This window comes from Sus scrofa, chromosome 7 (assembly GCF_054392235.1).
Source record: "Sus scrofa isolate SSC_HxYL_T2T_F1_AM1 chromosome 7, Sscrofa_HxYL_maternal_Yorkshire_Landrace_v2.0, whole genome shotgun sequence".
Classification (NCBI taxonomy): domain Eukaryota; kingdom Metazoa; phylum Chordata; class Mammalia; order Artiodactyla; family Suidae; genus Sus; species Sus scrofa.
In genome coordinates, this window is record NC_139389.1 from 17,591,045 (window position 1) to 17,609,010 (window position 17,966).

Consider the following 17,966-nt stretch of genomic DNA (forward strand, 5'->3'; position numbering starts at 1 on the left):
GATCCACCTATAGAGAATAAAGATAGTAATGCTCTTAAATAGCAGTTATGACCATAAGGCCTCATTTTTATCCTTTGATTTAGTAATGATATGTCTACATTTATAGCGAGTTTTTGTTACCCACTCATTGTCTATAGAAACAATCGTTTACTGTTTATTTATTTCTTCTCTGATACTCTTTCTTTATGTAGATCCAGGTCTCTGATGTATATCATTTTCCTTCTTTCTAAAGAACCTTTCTTTTAAACATTCTTAAAAGGCAGGTCTACTGGCAACACATTTTTTTTAAGTTTTTGTCTGAGAAAGTTTTTAGTACTTCTTCACAAGGTAAAGAATTCTAGGTTGGTGGGTTTTTTTCTGTCATTCTTTAATATTTCTCTCGTTTCATTTTCTTTTTGTTTACATAGCTTCTAAGAAGAAGTCAGATATAATTTTTATCGTTGCTCTTCTATAGGTAAGATGATTTTCTCCTCTGATTTCTTTTAGGATTTTTTCTTTATCCTTTATTTTCTGTAGTTTGAATATAATACACCTAGATATATTTTTGTTTGTTTTTGCGTTTATCCTGCATGGTGTTTGCTGAGTTTTTCTTCATGGTGGGTCTGTAGTTTGATGTTTGACATTAATTCTGGAACATTCTCTGTCATTATTGTTTCAAATATTTCTTCTGTTCCTTTCTCTCTTTATTCTCCTTCTGGTATTCCCATAATACATATTTTACATCTTTTTAATGTGTCCCATAAGTCTTGGATACTCTGTCCTTTTTCTTTTAAGTCTATTTTTCTTCTCAGTTTCAGAGCTTTCTATTAAGATATCTTTAAGCTCAAAGATTCTTTTGTCAATCATGTCCAATTTACTAGAAAGCCCATTAAGGCATTCTTCATTTCTGTTACAGTGTTTTTTGATCTCTAGCATTTCTTTTTGATTCTTTCTTAGAATTTCCTCTCTGCTTACATTGCCCATCTAGTCTAGTGTGCTGTCTACTTTATCTTTTTAGAGATGTTTCCATATTAATCATAGTTGCTTTAAATTCTCAATTTGATCATTCTAACACATCTGCCATCTGAGTCTGGTTCTGCTTCTTGCTCCATCTCTTCCAACTGTGGTTTTTGCCATTTAATATTTTTTTAGTTTTTCTTGATAACCAGGTATAATATACTGACTAAAAGGAACTACTGTAAATAACCCTTTAGTAATGTGATGGTGGTAAGATGGATGGTGAAGAAAAGCATTTTATAGTTATATGATTAAATTATAGTCTTTTCGGGAACCTATACCTCTGGACTCTGAACTTCACACATGCTTCTCCCTCCTCCTCTCTCTGCTCACTGCCTTAGGTGGGACAGGATGGCCACAGAGGCTGGAGGTGAATATTTCCCTGCCCTCAGGTCAGTTAGGCTCCAGTTAAATAGTTTCTGCTGAGGGAGTGCCTTGTTAGGAGGAACAGAATAGTTCCCTATTGGCTCAGCAGATTAAGGACTTGGTTTTGTCACTGCTGTGGCTCAGGTTATTGCTGTGGTTTGGGTTCAATCACTGGCCTATGAACTTCCACATGCCACAAATGTGGCAAAAAAAAGTGACAGAATGCTCCAGCATATTTCAAAAGGGTTTCTTTTTCCTTTCCCCAACTAGAAGCATGAGATTTTTTTCCTACTGTTCATTGTGAGAGCCTAGTAGAGATACAAGAAGTAAAAATCTCACAAAAATGTGGGGGTCCTCAATGACTAGAGACCTCTGGAGTTTTTACTTCTCAAAGTTGTTCACTTTAGGCTTCCAGAAACTCACCAACTACAGTTCAGGTTTCCTACCCCATACTGGTTCCCAAAGACGGTGCTCTGATTCTCTTTATTCATTCTGCATTTGGGGGACAGTGGTTTGTCCGGTGACCTCACTTCTCTTACAGATCTAGGAAGAGTTATTAATTTTTCAGTTTTCACTTGTTAGGATGGAGCGATGATTTGCAAGCTTCTTAACATGCTGCTCTGGATGCAGGATGTCCTATTACTCATTTTAAAATATGTAATAATGGTTTGTCTTTACAGTCCTGCCACTTTGAGGGGGTCAAAGAGGTTTTAAGGTGCCTCTGTAGCCAACCCTCTTACCTTAGTTTTTGTTCTGATTAAGAGAATTCTGTTTTGGACCTTGATAGCATTCATCTAACTGGAGAAATCTTCCGCCCCCCCACTTTTTTGGGGATCACAGTTCTGGACATCTTCTATTTGTGTCCTTTTCACCCCTGCCCAACTTAACTGCATTCAGAGTTCCTTGTCATATATATTAACTTTCGAGATCTTAACATTAACTTAATCAGAAATGGGAGATAAGGAGAGATGTTAATAAACCACCATCTTAAAATTGGAAGATATTCGTGTTATTTTGCCTCCCGTTTTTTTCTGTCTTATGGAAACATCATCTTTTTTTTTTTTCCTAAAGAAAAGAGCCATCTATCTAGATCACTACCCTTAACCAAAACGAAATTGTCAAGAGTTTTACCATCATGAGTCTGCTTAACCTTCCCCAAATTAAATTCTCAGTCTGATCTCCATCAGTCACATTAGTCTGTTGTTCCATACTTGGGAGAAAGAGAAAAGTTTATGATCTTAATGTTCATGAAAAATCCCAGGGGTATTATTCTCTCTTCTCTTTTCTCATTACAAGTACAATTTGTTAATTCATTATGAAGCCTGATTTCTTCTTCACTGCTTATAAATATTCTTGACCAGTGATTACATCATCTTAAGAATTATGAAATAAAATGCAGTTCTTCTCCATGAAGCTATTGGTTGTTCCCAGGGGACAGCAGGTAAACTGACTAATTCAGGGGAAGAAGGGTAGCTTTATCATGATCTAGGGGAATCATAGAGTGAAGATATAATGCTTATTTTCTGTCCACTGAAAAATGATGGAGATTTTCAGTTATTTTCTAACCCCAATTGGGTGGAACATGTGCTATTATGTTCCCCCTTCGTCCTCCCTCATATTATGATCAACATTGAGCATGAAAAATGTCAAAATTTCTCTGCCAACATGACAAATCATAGATGATGCCTTTGCTTTGTATTTTTATATATGTGTATTTCAAATTCATTACCTATAAAACTTAAGGGTGAAGTTGTTTTCATACCCATTGCCTTCAAGTGAAGGAATGCCTTGTCTGTCATCAGAAGGAGTATATATTGAAACAGGGAGGGATGTACAATTAGTGTACTACTATTTGTATGCTTATTCAGACAAGAGATATCATTAATGGAGGGATCACCAGTATTGCACCAGCATCCAAAGTCCTTCTGTTCTGTGTCACTATCTCACTTTGAGTTAAAGAGAAGAAATGCCCTAAAAATTAAATCTTCAGTGTCTGATAGGCAAGTCTGATAAACATACCTTAAAATAAACAGACAGTTAATTTCAAAGCCATCAAAATATCTCATAGAAAGCCAAAAGGATTAAGACCTCAAGGGTCCCGTTCATGAAAATTGTGCATTTTGATGGGGTCATCACCAGCAAGATTCATTGCTTCCCCTGTGCTTAGATAGATCTGTGTCTAATGCATCATGCAGGAAATATTTATTGGGCATCTACTTTCTGAGGAAGAGCAATGTTAGAAACACAGTGACAGATATAAAATAAATCAGGCATGGACCTTCTCCTTCTACTAACTTAACTGTGTAAGAGAAGAAAGCCTGCATAATATAAAGTACAAAGAAGAAAGTAGTACGTGTTATTAAAAGAGTTCTTTCAAACACCTGGCTGCTCCATATATTGATGTGATGTGTTTTGCTACATCATCATCTCAATATGAGGTTTAGCCCTTTTCAATATATACACAACCAACAGCAAAAGGCACAGAAATACTTACTCAAAGTTGGCAGATATGTTGAAGATTTAGTGGAGATGGAGACTGGAGTATATCATGTAAATAAATAGAACCATGAATTTCATATTAGAATTCCTTTTATTAAAATTTATTTGGCCATTCTGCTATCTTGGTACCCACCCAGTCCTTGCATACAAGTCCCATTTTCACTAAGAAGTGGCATGTTTATAAGGTTATGTTCTCTGTTTTGTGTCAACAGGCTGCAAATGAGTAGAATCTGTGTATCTCTAATAAGAAAAAATAGTTAGGGGATAAATAAGGAGATTTCAAGTCTTTCATTACTGTGCATAGGATCCGCACATGCTCACAGTATACTATTTATGAGGCATGAGACATACATAGGGCATTGCTTTTCCATGGGGATCCAATTACTTCTATATGATCCCTTTATGTGGAACTGGCAACCTAACTACATTTATTCATGGAATGAAAATTAGTTGTATGAAAAATGGCCTATGTAAAAAGTCTTTGAATCTCAGGACATTAGACCTTGAAAGGGTCGTAGAGATTTTGAATTTAACTCCTTTTTGTTACAGTTGAGAGACTGAGTCATAGAAAGGTCTACCCAAGGACATCTGGATATCTTATGGGATCAAGCAATTTATAACCTTCCCTTATAGTTCCTAAGATTTACATGCCATAAAGTGGTGGTGTGAAATCATAATACAGGGATTGTAGGACAAGATTTTACCTTTGAGAATTGTTTTTAAGACCTTTAGAATTTATGTGATTTTTCCATCTCCCTAGATTGATCATTTCTGATACTTTACAGTTGCAAGTTAATGCATAACCCAGATCCAAACTGTTTCTATAGGAGAACAAAATACCATTTCAAAATAGTAAAGATTTTGATTTTAATTTAAAAATTAAAATGAAAACCCTGTTCAGAATGAAAATGTTTTCTGAACTTCCCTAGTGCTTACCTGCATCTTTAATATTGTATATAATATTAATATATTATTATTTACATATTGTATTTCTACCGATAGACTGTAAGCACTCTGAAAGCAAAGACAGTCATGTCAACACCCCTGTCATAGGTTACTCTGGTGTTTTCACATAACCTTTGCTCCATAAATGTTTGATGCCTTAATGAATAAATAAAAGGGACATCTACATACTAAATTTATTCTTACTTGCTTTCCCCATGCTAAAAAAAAAAAAAAAAAAGATATATGGTAATAAAAGCAAAATGAAGCAAAGACCTACTCCATGGTGAATGACTGGCTTTTCTGGCTGATGGAAGTTTACTTTTTGCCACTGTGAAATATCTAAACATAAAGAGGCCGATTTTTTTTTTTCCTATTCATAGCTCTCAAACATTTTATTCTTTCCCTTGGTCAACATGTTTTACTTTTATGATGCTCTTTCATTTCACACACCTAACACATAATGACTTACAATGCAGTTTTCTGAGTTTTTCTTACTACGTGATACTTTTTTCTTTTTTAGGCCTAACTTGCAGCATGGATTCGTTTTAACAGAGTCACACAGTGGGTTCATGGTGAAGATGCTGGTAGGACTTAGTATTTTTCATTTTATATTATGGTTCCTCATTGCTGACACTAAATTTAGAATAATTTTTCATACACTCTGTAAATTCATCTTTTGGACCATTTTCTACGGTAGAGGAAGCTGGTAACATCACCCTCAATTTGCTAAGGTCATCAGGGTACAGTCAATCATGAATATATTTTAAAAATGTTATTCCACATTGAGCCTTTGCTTGCTTTCATTTTTAATGGAAAAATCTTAAGGCCCTTCAGGTCAAATCCATTTACAATCAATAGTATAAAAAAAATCATTGAAAAAATAAAACAATCCATTATTGATGAAGCTGGATGGTGGCAGCATCCGCTGTTAACATTTATAAGTTAATAATAAATCTATAGGTTGGGGAACATCAGATATTTTTCAAGTGAATAATTAATCTGCTGGAGGATCACTCATTAAAGTTAGAAGTAATTTAGCAATATGGAAATGGGCAGGTAGAAACAATATTATAACTCATTCCTGAGAAATTACCATTTGGCTGAGGGATAGAAAAGACCCAGAGAGATGGAGAGAAAAGTTATTAGTCTCAACTCTTCATTTGAAGGAAAGATGTAGGTTACCAACAAGTATATGAAGCCTTATTTCTCTTGCTATCCACAGCCTTTTTAAGGGAAGTCACATTTTCTTTTGTGGATCAGAATCGGTATAATAAAAGGATCGCATCATGAGTAGGTGAGAAGTTTATGTTAATAGGACTAAAAAGCACAGTGCAACAATATTCATACCCATCAACTATTGAGAGTGATGTAGGTGACATTTTCATTGTCTAAACTGGTTTCCCATTTGGGGGGAAATCTGAAGATTATTTCAAAAAAGAAGATCGTATTTCCCACTAAGGAAGCCAAAAGTCCATGTGAGTGAGTTGAATAAATAGAGCCTTTTCCTGTCTCCTGCCAAGAAATGTAGAGACACTTGATATAAGCCCAACTCTTCCCCAGGACTCTGGAGCTTGAGGAAATGACACGAGGTGCAGGGTGAGGTAGAGGTTTTGTCCTGACACTGTTTGGAATTGGGAATCTAGTGGTAGATCAGAGGCCAGAGTCAGCGTCCTTTCTGAAGCAGCATCTGGGCTGTATTTGGCCCTCCTCCATTCTTCCTCCTAATTTTTTTTCTTTGCCCTTACCACAAATACTTTCCAATTTCCAATTAAATTAGCTGGAGTCCTCCACTGATTTTTATCTGTACTATATTTTCTTCACAATAAAATGGAGATTAAAAATTGCACCTTTTGAAGTTCTCTGGAGGCCTAGTGGCTAGGGATTTGGCGTTGTCACTGCTGTGGCTCGGGTTCCATCCCGAGCCTGGGAACTTCCACAGCCAAAAACGAATTATGCCTATCTTACAAGATTTGTTTTGGAAGTTCTCACTGTGGCACAGCGGATTAATGATCTGGCTTGTCTCTGTGGCGTTGCTGGTTCTAGCCCCTGCCCGGTACAACAGGTTAAGGATCCAGTGTTGCCATAGCAGTGGCGTAGGTCACAGATGAGGCTCAGATTCTATCCCTGGCCCTGGAAAGTCCATATACTGTGGGTGTGGCTGATAAAGGAAAAAAAGATTTGTTTTGAGGATTAAATGAGATAATGTGAAAAGCGCATGGGCTTGGTTCAGAGTCAGCACTCAGTAAATGTTGACTGTTATCATTTTTTGTCAATAACATAGTTGGTATCAATTAGCTTCTGCCCCAAAACTTTCTGTCTTGGATGGATTACTTACTTACCTGCTAAGTACAGTGGGCTAGACCAAAGGACCTTTTATGACTTCCTCTGTTGGTTTCCTAAAGGTTGTTTATTCCTCTGGGGGCAGCAGTAGCTTCGGGATTCTTGTTCTGGGTGAGGGTGTGATTCTCAAATTAGCATAGTACATTCAATGCATAAGAAGATGTCATTAGAAGTGTCATAAATACAGAAAACAGAGTAATTTTAGAAATACTAAATCAATGGCTTAGGTCAAAGTTGAGATTTCATGGTTGAATTCATAATTGTAATTCAGTGAATTTGGAACAACCAACCTCTTTGTGGCTGCTTTGGGTGACTTGGCAAGGTCCTACTTTTTCCAGGTTAGAAGACTGAGTCAGGAAATGACTGAAGATACTCTACCTTCCTTAGGTCTTAGAGCCACAGGGTCGTACATGACCACTATTTCTAGGCTGTTGGAAAATAAGTTGTTTGATTATGTATTTACAAGGGTCACTCCTTCTCCTCAGTCTACCCAACATTAATATCTACTTCATGTTCCTAAGTAGAAAACAAATATATATGAGTTGGGCTTATGTAGAAATGAGAGTTTTTCACCTTAAGTACTTTGCATGTTTCAGTTTTAATCTTGCATAGCCATGATTAGGAAGAATCATTACTGTTTATAAGTGGAAAAACCTAGGTGTACAAATGTCACATGATTCCTCCATGTGAGAGAATTTCAGAGTGGAGCTAGGAATGAAATATTGGTCTCCTGAAACTAAGCTTAAAGTGTGAGTAAGTATATGTTCAGTCTTTGATGAAAAGAGGTCTTTTTTAAAATTCTATTTTGTAAACTTTTGATGGTAACAGATCATTTTTCTGAAGTTTTAATTTCGGAAGGTCTAATTTTAACTGACGAAATGGTGGCATTCTGTTAACGTGAGAACATGATTTTTTTTAATTTAATTTTTTATTGTTATTTCTCACAACACACTTTTTTTTCCCCCACTGTCAGCGTGGGGACCCAGTTACACATACATGTACACATAATTTTTTTTCCCATTGTCGTGCTGTGTTGTAAGTATACAGACATAGTTCTCAGTGCTACACAGCAGGATCTCATTGTTAATCCATTCCAAGAGCAATAGTTTGCATCTGTTAACCCCAAGCTCCCAATCCCGTCCACTCCCTCCCCCTCCCCCAGGCAACTACAAGTCCATTCTCCAAGTCCATGATTTTCTTTTCTATGGAAAGGTTCATTTGTGCTGTATGTTAGATACCAGATATGAGTGATATCATATGGTATTTGTCTTTCTCTTTCTGTCTTATTTCACTCAGTATGAGAGTCTCTAGTTCCATCCATGTTGCTGCAAATGGCATTATTTCTTTCTTTTTTATGGCTGAGTAGTATTCCATTGTGTATTTATACCACATCTTTCTAATCCAGTCATCTATTAATGGACATTTGGGTTGTTTCCATGTCTTGACTATTGTGAATAGAGCTGCAATGAACATGTCGGTGCATGTGTCTCTTTTAAGGAAAGTTTTGTCTGGCTATATGCCCAAAGTGAGCTTGCTGGATCATATGGTAGTTCCATGTATAGATTTCTAAGGTACCTCCATACTGTTCTCCACAGTGGCTGCTTTTTTTTAACCCCGATCACTTAACTTCATCAGCCATAGTCTTCCCTTTTCACCAAACTACTTTCCTTCATTCTTAGTTATCCCACAGTTTTTGCATGTCCATGTTTCTGCTCTGTGTCGTGCACTCTGCTAGTTTCTGGGGATGTCACAATAAATATGGCATCATTCTCACCTAAAAAGTCTCACTTCAGTGAGGATGATGGACAAGTGAATAGAAGATTGTAATATAGCAAAAGATTATTTCATGCCTACCCCTTCCACTCCAAGACTGTATTCTTCACGAGAGCAGAAACCATCTAGGTTCTAGCATATTGCCTACATTATAGTAAACACTTAGTAAATACTTGTGGAATTAATGAAATAGGTAAAAGGAGGGGCAGCTTATCATAATGGAGAGCTGATTTTATCTGTCTTCCACAAACATTACCAGAGGATCCCATCACACCTTATATTCTGTAATTCACAGAGCACACTCTGTCCTAATAAATGGATATATTCAAATTTTGCTTCCTTGTTGGAAATTAGATTTTCAGATACCAGTAAGAAATGTGGGTAGAAGCTAAGAGTAGATACAAACCCAGGAATGTGTATTTTGTCTTTTAGGTTTATGATAATTTCGTTATTTATGTCTATCCTCGGTCTTTGTATCACATGAGTGATGTAATTGGAAGTATTTGTCTTTGCCCTGACTGAGTCTCACCTGGTACCCAAGCAGTGTATATCACTACTATTCATTATGTTGGCTAGTCTGCATCTCTGGAGGTGAAGGATGATTTTCAGTGATGGATGTTTTAATTCTTTATCCAGTCTAATATTACAACTCTACAGATCATGCCTTTTCTCAATCTGACATCCCCCCCATCAGCAAATTCTTCCTGATATTTAGATGAATGATTTCTCTCTTCCTACTTTATTCCAACCCTTTGTGACAATAGACATAATTCTTTAAATTTTTTTCCTTTATTTTGCTCTTAGAAATATATATACGTAAATTATTAAAAACCATTCAATGTAAGAATATAAATATCTATAGACTCAATAACCTTCATTTAACTTACCCTTTTCTCTGTAGGATTATTAAGTCAAGTTAAATTGAATTTTTTCTTTTCACAATTAGGTGGGTCAAAACTTATTTAAGTTATTAGAGGATTAGGATACATTGTAAAATTATGTTAATTTCCTTAATATTACCTTAAGAACCTTAATATTATCTTAACTTCAGTTATTTTCTTTGTCTTTACATACTTTCCTTGTTAAGCTTAAATTAGAAAATGCTTATTCTGTATCTTTGCTCCCTGGATAAATGAAATAACCTACATACATTTTGGAATAGGTTTTTAAACCACTTTTGCGGTCATTTCCATCTGCCATTCATTCTTTTATATATACATTTCACTCATTTGTTTATTGAACAAATTTTTATGGATAACTAATAATACATGATGCTAACAGTACATGTTAAGAATAGAACAGAGAAAGGCTAATTGCAGGGGAAAATCGTGAGGATTGTATTGGCTACCAAAGGGAGCTGATTTTACTTATCAATATTAGATTGGAAATTATTTGTGCATATTTGCATTTTACATTTACATCCACATTCAGTTATGTGGAGCATTTCACACTTTTGTTTACAGCATTTAACATGAGTAAGCAGTAATTAATTTTTCCTTCAGATTCTTCCCTCCAAAAATGCCTTACCTATGTTTATGGGAAGTACCGAAGGTGAATCAGATCTTTGAGCTCCTGGTTCACAGGACTGTAGTCTAACTTTACCAGGATCGCAACCCCATCCTCCCCATTCACTTCAGCCTCCCCATTCACAAAATTTACACGTTGCTCTTCACTCCCTTTTGTTCTTTGAACCTCGAATTTCACCTTTTATTGAGCTCTACTGCCGTAGTCCAGGCTATGGATTTCAGCCTGTTAGGATAGGCTAGTTACAGTTACAGTTAAAAATTAAACCTGAACCCTCAGTCACTTAATGCAAGAAAGGTTTAAATTTTGTTCACACTGCATGTCCTATGTGAGTGATTGGGGAGATAGGGAAACTCTGTTTCATGGTCCTTCTGAGAACTGGGTTGACACTGCTGGTTCACTGAGACAGGGGAAGACAGAAACTGAGGAGCACATGGTCTTTTTAACACCTCAGGGTGAATTAATCCTATGACCCAGAACTATGAGACTGTTTCTTTCTTAACATGTCCCATTTGTTTATTTCCAAGTCTATAGATCCAGCCAATAAATAAATAAATAAACAAGCTTCCGATGACCATTTTCACTTGGGTATCTTTCAGTTTCTTCAAACTTCAAACTTAGCATTGTAATTGTTCTTCCTCAAGGAGCTCCTTCCCTGAATTTCTAACCTACCCAATGCTCCCAGTTAGCCAACTCAAGCACCAGTTCCCCTGCAAATCTCTCTATGGCCTTCCTGATAGATTCAAGTTCTGCTAGTGGTTGCCTTGACATGATCAGTTTCTATCTTCACTCTCTGTTCCCAATGCTGTGGTCCAGTCCAGGCTTCCACACTGTTTGTTCCCTGTTGCTTTAGCTACTAAAACAGCTCTTAAGGCCCTAGCAAATCTATATAAAACTACCAGAGCAATCACTGTTTAGGCTTTGCTGACCTTCACAAAAATCTCTATTTCTACATTGATATTGAAATCTCTGCCCCTTTTCAAGGCTTTCCCTACATTGTTTAACACTCTAATGTGTACTTGTTTCTCAATATGCATCCTCTAATTTCATCAAGTTAGTCAATTTTCTGTTTTGCATGCACACTTGTCTCTTCTTACTTTGGACTTCCTCATCTCCCTTCCAGTTGTTCAAAGACAAATCCATCCTTTCAGGCCCAGCCTAACAATGGTCTTAGATTCTTCCCTACCCTCTGTTCAGTTCATTGATACTCTTCAGCTCTGAACTCCTCAAGCCCTTGATTAGTACAGGGTTAGCATAAAATTGCATGTTATTTGAATTTATTCATCCATTCAGTTAGTATTACGACTGGCTGTATGTGAGAAAACATGCATATGGCTACATATGCAGAGGTACACAAAACCAAACAAAAATGTTTCCGCTCCTACAGATATTACTATGCAATTAGGCAGGCAGACATAAGACAAATGATTACCCAAAATAAATATATAATTGTAAATGGTGATTAGAGCCATCAGAGAAATTTACAGGTGTTCTGGGAGAGAATGACTGGAAAAGCTCTTTAGAAATACTGCAGAGTTTAGTGCCAAGCACACTGATCTTGGACAGAGGGTTCTACAGTTCAAATCCTGGCCTCATCACTTATAATCTATGAGGTCTTGTACAAGTTGCTTCTCCTGTCCAAGCCCTGGTTTCCTTAGTTATGTCACGGGAATGATCATGCTACTTACCTCTGCAGACTGTGTGGGTTAGCTTGTGTACTGTCCTTTTCCAACTCTGTCTCTCTAACTTATTTCCCGTATGGTCATAAGAAAAGCTAAATACTCTCCAAACCTTCCTCGTAGTGAGGTTTTGGGGTCAGGTGACACAGTCTGGCTCTGGAGGAAAGAACTAGGGAATGTCTGAAAAAGCATTTGCTTTTCTGATATGCAATGCTGATAGACACATACTAGCTCTCTAAGAGGTTCCGTGTGTGAAGGCTCAGGTCTTTCTCTTTCCAAGAAAGTCTCATAGGACGAGTTCATGACCTGAGGTGCCTGATTACTGCTCTGTTTGTTGCAGTGTGCAAATACCTAACATATTGCCCATGAAAGACAGCGGGCTGAGGCTGTGCTCAGTGTCCTGAGGGATTCTCTGTCCATCATGGTGCTTTGCCCACGCTCAGTGCCAGGAGGAATGATAAGGCACTTTCTCGCCAGGCAGAACCCTGAGCCCACACAGAGCTTAGACGGCAGGACCCACTCTTGACTGTCTGCTCTCTGATGTTTCCTTTCATATGCCAGTAGAGAAAATCAGAAAAAGTACTCGAATATTTCAAGTCCATCATCATCGTTAATGTTTTTAAAAGGAAATAAGAGAAATCCTTTGGTGCGATCATGCTGCTGGCATGACACTGGCCCAATACTTCCAACGCCACTGTGGCATCAGGCCATGGTGTCCATTGCAGACATTAAAGAAGCTCTTCCTGCCTCAGGTGAAATGGGTGCAGGCCCTATGTTCTCTCTTTGGCACCTCTTGTCTTCTGTCATACACCTTTTAGCTGATGGTGACCTCTGGCTGCCCATACAACTCCATAGTCACCAGCCTGGGCCTGCCTTGTTTAGCATGGCATGTCCCATGATGGCAAGTTGACGCTGGATACAAATAGGCTTGACTTTGTTCTGCGTTCCTGTCAATACTTTGTTTTTGGCAAGAGTTAATCAGTTAAAGAAAATTATATTTAGCCATTCATGGGGTTATTGCTAAAAGCACTATAGATTCTAATAGTTGATTTGTAGGAGTCCTAATGAAAAATCTGAAGGATTCAAATTTAGATATAAATAATATTCTTTGACCATGTGTTATGAGTGAGCCTCCAGGGCAGGAGACTTTGTGTATATCTGTGAATCTTTCCCACCTGATGATACGGGTATTTGTATTCTTTAAGTAAAGTTATAGCTTTTCAGGTAGCTAATTAGTGATGCCACTGAGGTTCAAAATTAGTTCCTCGAACTCCCAGTCCAGTGATATTTCTGTATTGTGGGTAAAGTTTAGCCTAATAGTTAAAAACATGACTCTGGAGGCATATACCTTGGTTTGATACTGGCTTTGCTGCTAATTAGCTGTGTGACCTTGGCCAAGTTATTTGGTATCTCTGTGTCCCAATTTCCTTAACTTTAAAATGAAGATAGTTATGAAGATGATGATGATGATAGCTACGCCATGGGATGATTGCGTAAAGATTAAATGAGCTGGTGTCTGAAAAGGGCGTAGAATAATAGTACCTCAGCTGTAGTAAATGATGACCAAATTGTTCACAATTAATCTGAGCAATGGGCCTTAGTAACTGGGCATTTCTAGACCTCTAAAACAATATCACATGGAAAACTATCTACCTGATAATGCTTGTGTATGGATCATTATGAGATGCAAGAAAGTTCTGCTAGAGAAAATGTAGAATATTCTTCCACGTAGACCCATTAAAGTGAAGCAGTAACTCAATAAGCATGGGACATTTTAGTTACACTATTCAGCAAAGGCCAGGAGATAAAAAGTATCACTTAAATAACCTTTTAGCAATTCACCTCTGACTCCAGCTGGTGAAATATCAGCTTGTGTTCTACACGTCTTCCAGAACCTTCCAAAGCAATTTGTGTCCTTTTTTGAGGTAACCGTCTTGGCCTATTAAGTGCACATTTGCATCCATGAAGACTTTTCCATTCCCATCCTATACTGTAAAGTACAGTTACATTGATCTTACATACATCACTTTTATGGCATAGACATTTAACTTAGAGTATAAATATCTTGTCCTTCTAATGTGCTTTGCATGCGGCCATAGAGAGGGACTTAAATGGACTTGGGAAATCCTGGAGCATAATTCCTAGTGCCTACCGAGTGCAGGGGTGCCCACTGTATTTGGTGCTGATATGATTTAGGCTGATACCAAATCTAACATTCTGCAGTAAATCAACCACTTCTATTAGCCTAAAAGGTATTATCTCATCCACTGAAAAGCATATCTGCACACACATTTGGTCATGAGGATATTATTGAGGCCTAAGCAGCATCACAGAGAGAAAGCTCGTGGTCTGCATTTCACAAATTCTCCATCAGTCTGCAAATCTGGGGTCTGTTGAATGCGACAAATACTTATTGAAGAGCCTTTCTCTGGAAATACCAGGGAAACAATTATATAACAGAACTGTATAAATAATGATATGATAGACCATTAATTGTTATAATTAGAAGTAAGTATCCAGAGCAATAGAAATAAGGATGAAAGAGCACACGGGGAGCTGAACCACCCCAAATGCTAGCTAGCTCTAAAGCCAAGCAATCTTAATCAGACAACACAGCAACATACTATCTTAAGGAAAAATTAGAGCACTTTACATGCATTGTCTTATTTAATATCTCCCTAATGCAGTGAAGTTGGTATTTTCATGCATTGTGGATGACTAAATGGATACTCAGAAGGTTAAGTAACTAGCAAAAAGTTACAGAGATAATACTCCACTGAGCTAAATTCAAATGCACATAGGTTGACTCCAATATTTGAAAATCTCTATGCTATTTGAACTTTTGTAACTTCAGCTTATGCTTTATACTAGGGTGGAGGCTATTTTAGTCATTTTATTTTCTCATTTCATCATCTCTTTGGTCCTGTGACAATCAGGAGGATTTGTTATTGTCCTGATTTTTCCAAAAGATTAGACTGGTGCTTAGAGAAGTTCAGTGGTTTTCCCAAATCACAAAGTTACTAAAAACAAGAGCTAGGGTTTTAATCTGATTCTAATTCCAAAGGCTGTGATTGTTTTAGGGAAAAGAAAGCCACTGTTAAATTTGTGAAATAGTCAAAAGTTTGGGTTTGCTCTCTCTCATTCTCTGTGGGTCCAATCCCAAATTTTATTCAATGGTCCCACATTGATGGCTGATGAGAGGTCCCACTAAGTTACCTAACCCAATGATTATTTTGTTGCATGCTGTTATAATTAAGGAATATCAAGAGTAATATTTTACAACAGGGATGTACACAACAATTCAAAATTATTTGGAACTGGAGATTCTCTTTGCTTTACCTCAAAAAAAAAAAAAAAGTATGGAAGTACCCTGCCTAATTCTCAGAATCGATTGTGGTAATTGCCCCATAAGTAGCCACCCCATTTGCAGAATGACCAACCTCCAATACTTCTACACTGGTTGCTTGCAGGTTCTCATCCTATACTGAGGTCTTATCATGTGATCTATGCCTCACTCCTCAGGTACAAATGCTGCCACACACACACACACACACACACACACACACACACACACCCTACAAACAAACACCTTTGCCTTAATTAGTGTTTCAGCATTGTGCCAGTTGTTCATTTCCTTTTGTCTAGACCTTAAATCTGGCTCTGAAATGCTCTATGCTCCTTCTGATGAATGAAGTGCTGACAAGTAGCTGAACCTTGCTACTTGGTGCGTTAGTGCGCTATGCTGTAAATTACTGCACATTTAGTAGCTTAAAACATTACCCATTTTTCTTTTTTTTTTTATCTCAGGCTTTCAGTAGGTCAGAAGGCTAGGTGCCACCTCTCTGCTTCTAGGTCTTCCCAGGTTGCAACCTAGGAACTGGCTAGAACTGTGTTCTCATCAGAGACTCAGCTGGGGAAAGATCTCAAGGTTTTGGCAGAATACATCTCTGCTGTTGGAGGTCTCAGACTGTGGGTTTCTTACTAGCTGTCTTGGCTGGTGGCAGCTAAGCTCTTAGAGATCATCTTCACTTCTTTGCTATGTGACCCTCCTGGTATGCCCTCTCTCAGCCTGACAGCCGACTTCAAATCCAGTAAGTTTAGACAGAATCTTTTTTAAAAAAATCTTAATTTTATTTTTATTTTTTATTAAAGCATAGTTGGTTTACAATGTTGTGCCAGTTTCTGTTGTACAGCATAGTGATCCAGTCACACACACACACACACACACACACACACACACACACACACACACACACATATTTAAGAGTAAATTTCTCATCTTCCATCATAGTCTATCCCAAGAGATTGGAAATAGTTCCCTGCACTATACAGTAGGACCTCATTGCCCATCCATCCTAAATGTAATAGTTTGCATCAACTAACCCCAAACTCCCAGTCCATCCCACTCCCTCCCCTGCTCCGGCAACCACAAGTCTGTTCTCTATTATATAGAGTCGTATAATCATGTAATGTAACCATGGTAATGATATCCTGTCACTTTTGCCATATTCTCTTGGTTAGAAGGAAGGCATGGGTTCTGCCAGGATTCAGGAAGAGAGGATTATTCAAGAGAGTGACTCATTGGTGAGAGTCAATTAGAGTTTGTTGATCACATCTGGTAACAATTTTATTCAATACCAATGGCTGTTCATGGGGATTTCTGAGACCTGTTACCCTGACATCTTGATTTCCCGTCACTGCCCATTTGATGGCTGAGTTGAAGTGAAGTACAGGCTGGACAGGCCTCTGGATGGGGCGGTGATCTCCAAGCAGAGCTAAGCATCAGAGAATTCATTAGAAATGTGATGCCAGTAAACTGAAATTTTCACCTGTGACTTTTATATAACAATTGAGATTAGAATATCCTCTAATGAAAATCTTTGAAAAATTTGATCTGTCTAGGCTTGCCTATGTCAAATAATTTTTCACTGCCCTAGTAGGAGTTGCACATGGTGATTCTGCCTGCTTTGAGACCAGCGACTTAACTGGCACCTAGAATAAAGTGAAATTCTTAAACCAAGCAATGTTTGACTTGTCATGATTTGCCATGAATAAGTGATTTCTCTATTATGTAAGTCATTGATGGACCTTTCAAATATTTGTTGCACAAAATCGTAGTTCTAGGGCAATACCTAATAAAACATTATTTTATATTAGGTATGTATTGATGTCTTTATTTTGAAGGTGAACTTTTTTATAATAGAACAGTAGTTGCTTCCAGCCCTCTAAATAGATATTTGATAAAGACTTAGAGATACTCCTTTCAAGGAGCACCAAAATCTTACTCTGACTAGGATGCTCATCAGTCACAGTAGCACCCTGCCTGCCGGAAACAACTCTTTACTTCCCTGATCTCTTACCATCAGCTACTCGCCTAAGTTGCTAGTGTTGGTGATCTTACCCCTGCTGGCCCTCTGAAGTGAAGTGTCTGCTTCTCTGTCTGTCCCTTTAGCTTGCCTCACCCTCACTGTAGCTTTAGGTCCTGGGGCCTGTCCCCTCCTAGCACATGCCCCTGTTCTAGACTGAGCTGCATTTGAATTATGGTGGAGCTGGGCATGCCGGCCAGGAATGGCATTTTATAGTGTGCTGTAATTTATAAGCGCATTAGCATGCTTCCTCTCCCTTGAGCCCATAGTCAAGGGTGTATTTCCAAACTCTGTATATGATAGGTTTTCTTGAGAATGGGGGAAGGGAGATAATGCAGTTTGTAACTCGTTCCTGTAATTCTTTTTGGAGCAGTGGAGAGGCCTAGACCTGACCGCTCTGTCATTTAACTTTTCTGTGACAGTAACCTGTTCCGAGTCCTTCGTAGTATCAATCAATCTTAACCTGCCATACATTGAG

The 17,966-nt window shown here is 37.8% G+C and overlaps 1 long non-coding RNA gene across 1 annotated transcript in view; it reads left to right on the forward strand.

Annotated features, from left to right (window-relative positions):
• The window catches only part of LOC100512907 (uncharacterized), a 1,315,914-nt gene that overhangs the window by 610,514 nt on the left and 687,434 nt on the right, over positions 1-17,966 (forward strand). The window contains 1 exon segment of the long non-coding RNA NR_201444.1: positions 5,327-5,390. This is a non-coding gene — a long non-coding RNA (uncharacterized LOC100512907).